Consider the following 9,161-nt stretch of genomic DNA (forward strand, 5'->3'; position numbering starts at 1 on the left):
CATGCTCCTTTCTGCTGGGTCTCCTAGCACTAATGCCCCCACCTTTGTTCAGTCTCCTACTGTTAACCAAATGGTAGTGGCAGAGGTTGCAGCTAAAAATGCAGCACCAGGCAACATGAGCTCACCAGCCAGGAAGGACAGAAACATGGAGATTTTCTTTCCAAAATACTTATCGTGCTTTTCTGACTCTCATACCAAGTTTCAGGTTTGCGGTAGAAGTTCAGGCCACTTCTTGTTTTATCCAAATAGGTTTGCCCATCCCTACCTGAGACGTGAATTCATTCAAAAATATAGGGCCAAATCTCGGTTGATAAAAATGAGCACAGCTCCACGGAACTTCAGTCATTTTCACCAGGAAAAAGTCTCTGTAACATTAGAGTAAATCCAGAATGCCTTACCTTATCCACATGCACAAAGAGGGGGGTTGAGCCAGAGGATAAATGTGTCTATACAACCAAAGGAGGCAAAATAAAGCATATTTTAAGAAGTGCAAGTGGCGCCTTGTAGTCTACAATCTGTCAAGTTAAGCCAACAAAAAGAAAAGAAAAAAAGCCACCTTGTAAATAAAGTGGTTACAAATCTAGTTTCTAAATTCTGGCATGAGGCCAGCATCTAAGCGTGAAGGACTGAAAGGAAAACCTGCTGTAAATTCTTTCACGTAAAAGGCTGTGTTTAAAAGGCACAGGATACCAGTTTCAGAAAGGTCATGAAGTCACACCAGTATTTCCAAAGCAGAACTCAAAACAAAGGGTAAAGCTGCAGATTCGAGCAAGGTCAGCATTCAACCTGACTCATTTTTAAAGACAGACAGCTGCCACAGAGGAGCAAATCCTTTGCGTAGGAATGCCGAATAGTGATTGATGAGAAAATCTTGCACTGAACCTTGTATATACTGTTAGGCAGCCATGACCACAAATTAAAACACTTTCAGAACCTTGCATAAGCATCAGCATCTGAACAATTATAAAGAATATGTGTTGCATATTCCAAAACAAAAGAGTCGCACCCTCCCTCACACATGTTTAAAATAGTAATGAAGTATGTCACAAGGTGAGCTGGGGCTGGTTTAACCTGCTTCCTAGGTAATGGGATTGAGTCCAAGGGTCAGCTGACAGTCATGTGACTTAACTACAGTATATAAGGACAAGCAGTAGCTTGCAAGGAGGGGATGTAATAAAGGTGAAAAAGTGGAAGCAGGGGATTTAGTTCTCTTCTGAAGGAAGCAAGAGAAATATCTAGGAAGTCTGGTCTATTCTCTGGTCTATTTGACCAGGCTAAAGGCAGTGTTTGAACCTGGGCTATAAAGTATGGTAAAGTGCTAATAAGAGCTAGTGAGCCTGGGGATGAGGGTTGGGAGATCTGCTTTATGGTAAGCTGATAGTTTATATTAATAAACTAGACCCCAATATGGTGAACTAATTCAAAAGCGCCAGTTGTAGGCCCTTTGACTGGAAGAGGTAAACGGAGGCATTGGATGGGCCTGACATCAGATCAAGTAAGATACGGCTGCTACAGGTCTCTAAGTGGACATTTGGCTGCACTCAAGCAAGCTTCAGTGTTATCAAGAGCTGGCACCTAACATCAAATAGCAAAGAAGTTTTTTGGTGCATACATTCCTGGACAGTGCGGGGGGTATGGTAGTCTGTTCAAATGCGTATTCAATCACACTTCTGCATCCGATGAAGTGAGCTGTAGCTCATGAAAGCTTATGCTCAAATAAATTGGTTAGTCTCTAAGGTGCCACTAGTACTCCTACACTTCTACTGTAACTACTCACATAATTGTGCCTCTAACCTTGCTGAGCTTGCATGGATCAGTAATTATTACAAAGAATTCATTTGTAAAGTTCTGTTCTCTGTTCCCTAGATGGAAGTACCTGATCCTGGTTCCCTAATGAAGTCAATGGGAGCATTGTCATAGACTTCATTGGTCACAGGATGGAGCTGTGCTCAAGGAAGGGAGAAAGTGGGGGTACTAGCTCTCTACTCCTTGTCCCAATTTTACACTGGTGTACCATTCCACCCACCTTGTGGTGTCTTGTATGCTTCTGTAAAGTGAATGGAAAATGCTACCATTATGCTTTGACAGCATTTTGCACAAGGTGTATGGGGCCAGATTCTCTTCTTTGGTCTGGTGCTTCTGTGCTGCTTTGGGTCAGAAAGTTTGCAGATTGTCCCAGCTAAGGATTCTACTGGCATAGAACTGACATAGCACCAGCTTCCCTATAGCCCCCAGTGCGGAATACCTGAAGAGCGGTAAGGGTGTGTAGTCATAGCACTATCATGCTCCAATTATCTCCAGGCGGCAGGAGCTGAGAATCACAGTTGCTATTGTACTGTAGAACACCCCAGGGATTGTACTAAACTATGCTGGAGCTTGCATAGATCAGGGAGCCCCAACCAGCTTCTTTGCAGCTCCCTGCCCCCCTCTGAACCTAGCTGATACTGAGAATTTGGGCCTTAATTTTTAAATCCTTTAAAAATGTTGTTTGCATTGCATCTTGGCTTTGTGTGTACTTATAAAGTTTAATACAAGCCCCCAATCACAAGCCGCTGTGACAGAGAACAAATTAATACTTTAATATGATCTCCTTCCTCCTGTACAAGTCAGTTGTAAATTGCTGTAATGAATCTTCCACTTCTTTGCATGCGTAACCAGTCCTTGGCATGAACATAGCTTTTTCATCATCAAAGCACTTTACAAGCTAATTGCCCTTAAAATGCCCTATTTGAAAAGCTAACCAAAAACATATCTTCATTTTGAAAGAAATTGTTCTTATAAGTGAATGTGCATTAACAGAGCCACCTAACTATTGCCTCCCAAATGAAATCGCCCCTTTATCAGCGAATTGCACTAGGCTTACAACCTGCCTAGTGAGTGATGGTGACAGGCCTGAAGAGACATATGTGTTACTTTGTGGAAAGAGTGGAGGAGTGGAGGACACTGCTGGATGTTGCTCAGTAATTTCACTGGTTTCAGAATAGCAGCCGTGTTAGTCTGTATCCACAAAAAGAAAAAGGAGGACTCTTGTTTTTTCCTACCCCCCCCCCCAGATGTTCTGGTTTAACTTGGATTTAAACTTGAAGAGTGGTCAGTTTGGATGAGCTATTACCAGCAGGAGAGTGAGTTTGTGTGTGTATGGGGGTGGGGGGGATGTGAGAAAACCTGGATTTGTGCAGGAAATAGCCCAACTTGATTGTCATGCACATTGTGTAAAGAGTTGTCACTTTGGATGGGCTATCACCAGCAGGAGAGTGAATTTGTATGGGGGGGTGGAGGGTGAGAAAACCTGGATTTGTGCTGGAAATGGCCCACCTGATGATCACTTTAGATAAGCTATTACCAGCAGGACAGTGGGGTGGGAGGAGGTATTGGTTCATATTCTCTGTGTATATATAAAGCCTGCTGCAGTTTCCACGATATGCATCTGAGGAAGTGAGCTGTAGCTCACGAAAGCTTATGCTCTAATAAATTGGTTAGTCTCTAAGGTGCCACAAGTACTCCTTTTCTTTTTGCGAATACAGACTAACACGGCTGTTACTCTGAAACCTTAGAGACTAACCAATTTATTTGAGCATAAGCTTTCGTGAGCTACAGCTCACTTCATAGGATGCATTTCACTGATTCTCAAGGGAAGGCTGGCCTAGTCTACTAATTAGTAGAGTCCAAATATGATAGATCCTAGGTTCCAGGCATGTCTCAACCCACTCCTGCTGCAAAGAACCTTGAAATACACCTGTTTTGCTAAAGTGGAAAAAATAGTTCCAGGCCTCTGATGCCGGTGGGGTGCTTTTGCCACCGATAAAAGGGTTCTTCCACCTGCTTCTCTTGTATTACTTTTGAGCGAAGGCCTGCTTTGCCAGTGTACTTGGGTTTCTCTGTGCTGCTCCATCTGAACAAAGCTGCCCTAAATTTAGTGACTCTGGTCACCGAGGAATGGATTCATCCTGCATAGAGCCACCATAGCAGCACCCCTACAACCCACTCCCCTTTGGGCCACTGGCAGCCAACTAGGACAAGGTAGCCCAAAGATGATTTTTAAAGCCACCTTTGAATGCACACTTATGAGATGAACTGAGGGTTCCTCAGCTGCTTGTCAGGATCTTGGGCCACATGTTTTCTCCTCTTGGGACACCAAATGGGATAGTTCTATGCCTTTTGATTATTGAGGGGAAGAGAATCTTAATTCCTTTTAAATTACAGTTTACAATCTGTAAAAACTGACAAGACATCTAGAGAAATGCAAGGCTAGCATTCTAGCTGCCTTCAAGCTCTGTGTTATTTTCCCCCTTTTATAAGAATAAGAATCAAAATGGGGGTGGGCAAAATAAATGTTCTCTTACCTGATCATTTCTGTATCAAGAATGATCCTTCCTGGTATCTATAGTATATGAAGAGAAGATTTAAAAGGCCAGTGTAATAAATATATGTGATGAGAGAGATTGGGTGGTTTTTTAGCAAAGCAACCTGTTTTGGCACTGTCAATCTTTCTCCATTAAAGAACCCATCTAATCCCAACCCCCCCCCCCCTTTCTGTGCAAAAAACTGAAATAGCTCTTAAGAAAAAATACCATTCAATTTCCTCAGCTACACTGACTTCTGGCACAACTTTTCTGCCCGTAGGAAATGAGGGTTTTAGTTTAACAAGCTGTCAAATTACAAAAATGGGTAGTTTGCAGATGACTGTTGTTTTTCAAAGTAAACTGGTGCTCTGACAATACATCTGGCAAGATTGCTTTATCCCAGTGCATTCTCCTTTATTGCAAATCTAATAAGCTATACAGAGTTGAAGATTTTTATCGCATCCTTCATCCATGTGGAGCCCAAAGTGCTTTATTAACTTCACTAAAAGCTTGTGCAGACGATAGGCCTACTCATCCTCATCATTTGTGAATAACTCAGTGAGGAGCAGAAAGTCCTCACTTATCAGTTCGCACAGGATGTTATTTGTTCCCCCTCCCCACATCCCCTTCTACAGGTTTTCGTCCTGCAAACCTGTGTGTGGAAATACAGTAAATCTGCTGGAAATGCAGGCGGCTACTCCTGGCGGCTCCCATTCTACTGTCCTGCTTCAACAGGAGACCCAATCAGTTCAGAGCTGGAATAGGAGTCATCCGGACTGTTTGACCTCTTGTACCATTCGAGTGGCACAACGTGCAGCCATATCTCATTATGTGGAGATTCCCCCAGCATGGTGCAATTCCTAGTTGATACAGAGCCGGCACAGACAGTGTTTATGTCATCCCCTCCCCCTGCACCTCTTAACATAGGGGGCACGTTGGAGGTGGGGCATGCTGCACTCCCACACTTCCTGGCTAGTGGATGACACCCCCACACCCTCTTAGGGGCTGCTATCTTCTGGCTGACTTTAGAGCAGTGGTTCTCAAATTTTTTGTATGGGATACTCCTTTCACACAGCAAGCCTAACACGTCTCCCCCCCCCCCCCCCCGCACACACACACACACCTTTATAAATTAAAAATGGGGATTTCAATTTAATTTTAAATTAAATTAAAATGTAATTTAATTGAGACTGTCAGCCCCGCCCCTGGCAGGGCTGACAGCTCGTGACACACACACCCCACCCCCGGGCAATAATCTCGCCACCCCCAGTTTGAGAACCCCTGCTTTAGAGCAACCTCTGTGCTACTCTAAAGTAGCCCAGGCTCAGCACAGAACATGCCCTAAGTTCAAGGAGGCACAGCCTGAGTGAAGCTGCGGCTGTAGGCCAAGGAAGGCTACTAGCAGTACACCCTAGTTTAACAAAAACAAGGCTGAGAAATACTTCTTAACTATAAATGAAGGCTTCCTTGGGGTAGCTCAGAACCATACCACACACATCTCCACTCCACTGGAGATCTTTTACTTTACCAGGACCAGAGAACCCCCACTGATTCTAGCTAGTCTGCATTTGAAGCTGGAGCGTGGCACTTTTTCCTTTGACTCTCTGCCCTCTTTTAATTCTCTCCGGGGTGACTAAAGGAGGGGAGGCATCTCCAGCTGCATGCAGAAGAAAATAGCAGTCCAATAGAGCGTGTCTTATTCAGATCACTTCGCTTATGCATTTTTTCCACGCAAACTTTGCAGAAAATGCACAAATGGTACATTGTGCTTTTCTGAATCAAGTCCATAGTTAATAGTCCAAGTAGTACACATCAAAACAATCTCTATTTGAGAAACAGAGGAAGGGCATGTTTAACTATCCGGAGAGTAGCACATTCAGCTCAGTGGCAGACAACAGCTACAGTTCTTGCTGATCAGTGTTTTTAACAACCTTTTCCCTGCGTTACTCCCTCATTGTAGTGTATATGTACGGTAGAGTGCTTATTTAATAGAAATCTATTTTAAAGCATGCATAATAAAATAAAAATGTATCAAAAGATCTAGTTGAGGGATCACCAATTTTAAAGCTACCTGACCGTGACATGTGTTGGTTTTAGGGAAAAAAAAAAAAACAAAACACACCAGGCTGTTTCTCAGAGGACAGTGAAGACTCGTACTTACCAGGCAGCAAGCTGAGAAGCAGCGCTGTTTTGAAAGCTCTCTCTCCCCCTCCCTGCGGCAGCATTTTGAAAGCTTGTGATGCTTGAGGTGTTAATATAGTAGCCTATTAGAACAGCATTAAGACTGAAGCTTTCTGAGCAGTGGGGAACTGCTAGCCAATACAAACTTGCATGCAGTAAGCTCTCAGTAAACACAAGGAAGTGCCTCTTTTACTTCTCTAGGTGCAGTGCCTTTTTGTTGAAACCTTCAATTTAATACACTGCACCCTATTCTCCTCTCACTCGTGCCAGTGTAAATCAGGAGCGACTCCATTGGTGTTGGTGTAAAAGCAGTGTGAAAGAAGAATCAGGCCCAGTGCATTCTGGGAAAGCACTCAGTGCCAGACTAACTGCTCACTCCCAGTATTGTTTTTCAAGACAAACATTCAAAATATAAACTCAGCTGGAGGGCTGAACACTCTGTTTACAGAAATCTAAGTCCTTCTTATAGAAATCATGTCAGTTGGTCAGTGAATAAAGATAAACTATTGCTAAAGCTGTCTAGAGCAGTGGTTCTCAAACTGTGGTCCGCAAGCTCCATTCAGGCGTCCGCAGATAGTTCCCTCGAAGGTGAGTGCCTGGGCGGCTGCACACGAGAGAATGAAGGGCCACCCACCTAATTAGTGGAGTCGCACAGGCATGACTCCACTAATTAGGTGTCTGGACCCTGGAAAAGATGCACATGTAAGGTGAGGTGGTGGCCTTGGTGGAATAGGTAGGTGGGAGGGGGCAGTGGGGTGAGAAGAGGGGGTGGGGGAATTTGGGATGTGCAGGCCTGCGGTGGCCAGAGAAAGAGGCAAACTTTCCCTAGCTCCAGGGCTGCAGCTGCTGGGGAGAGATGGCCCTCCTTCCCAGCCCCAGCTCTGCAGCAGGGGCAAGATCTTAGCCCCTGTTCGGGGGCTGCTGCAGTGGGGGAGAGAGGGAGAGACCCCACACCCCTTCCTTCCCAGCCCCACCTTGAGGGCTGCCGCGGCAGGGGAGAGAGGGCACATCCATCGCATTAGAAAATATTATATTAAAATATGATAGAAAATATGATATTAAAATATGAGTTGTGTGTTTTTATTTGTAGAACAAAAAAAACTCAATTATTATTAAGGTTTTTTTAATATAGCACTTTACAATATCAAACTAACGGTACAAACAACATTTGGAAAGATCATTAAGTGGTCCGCTGAGACCCTCAGCAATTTTCAAGTGGTCTGCGAAAAAAAAAAAAAGTTTGAGAACCACTGATCTAGAGGAACACATTGCAGCCCCAATGCATGGTGGGAATCTGCACCAGTCCTGGCAATCTCGTTAGAGCTGGGGTAGGTAGGGGTAGGGGAAGGTGACACTGTGAATATATTTATTGTTCATTGTTGCAAATAGTTTAACATCTCCGAGAATGATGAAAATCATGGTACGTGCTGGTGCTTTAATTGATAGTTGATTTAATTTCCACGGGATTGTGGAAAATGTTCATTTGCATTGGTTAAGCGGCTGGGATTTTTGGCCACTGGTGAGCACAGGTCCTATCATCATGGGGTGGAAGGCACTTGAGGAGCGTGCTGCGGTGGTGCCTCTGTTCCTCAAACAGCCAGTGGCTTTGTTTTTCTTTCAGAATGATCTTCATTGTCCCAATTCATAGACCTAAACATCTTAAAGCCAGAAGGGATTACGATGATCAGCCACGCTGGCCCACATAACGCAGGCCATAGAATTTCACCCAGCAATTCCTGCATCAAGCCCATATTTTGACACCCTCCCTGTATAGCAGCAGGTGCCTCAGCCCAGCCATCCTACGTATGTACAGCAGCCGGGAGCATGCCTCCAAACACAGGTAGGCAGACACACACTAGCTCTGCTGGAACTATCCCATTCAACACAGCAATGTGGCCCCAGCTCTAGCTACCCACCTGAGTTCATACCTTGGGGCAGGCAGCCTTGTACGTGGACAGCTAGACTGAGCCACTGCCTGGACCACCATGGCCCTAGCATTTTTAATGGGCTAGCTCCAGCATGCATGCATCTCCTTTTGCTGAGAGTCCATGCGTACTAGAACAGTGGTGCTCAACCAGGGATCCGGGGCCCCCCTAGGGGGGCCGCGAGCAGGTTTCAGGGGGGCTATCAAGCAGGGCCAGCCTCAGACTTACTGGGGCCCATGGCAGAAAGCCAAAGCCCCTCTGCATGGGGCTGAAGCCTGAGCCCCACCACCTGGGGCTGACACTGAAGCCTGAGCAGCTTAGCTTCATGGGGCTCCTTGTGGCATGGGGCCCTGGGCAACTGCCTTGTTTGCTACCCCCTAAAGCCGGCCCTGGCTTTTATATACAGAAAATCAATTATTGTGACACAGGTGGGCCGTGGAGGTTTTATTGCATACTACTGGGGGTCTCAGAAAGAAAAAGATTGAGAACCCCTGTCTTTGAATACACTCTCTTCCAGAAACTGGAATGGAGTGCAGTGTGAACATAGCCTTAGAGAACTACATACAACTAATAAAGTGACCAAAATCCTCTACATTTTTAATTTTCATCAAAATTAAGAAGAGAAATTTAACAAAAAATTATTTTTTTTCAATTGGTTATAGAACTGGTTGAAGTTTTCTAACTTTAGAAAGTTAAATTTCAATGTGACTGA

The sequence above is a fragment of the Lepidochelys kempii genome, chromosome 3 (assembly GCF_965140285.1).
Source record: "Lepidochelys kempii isolate rLepKem1 chromosome 3, rLepKem1.hap1, whole genome shotgun sequence".
Taxonomy (NCBI): domain Eukaryota; kingdom Metazoa; phylum Chordata; order Testudines; family Cheloniidae; genus Lepidochelys; species Lepidochelys kempii.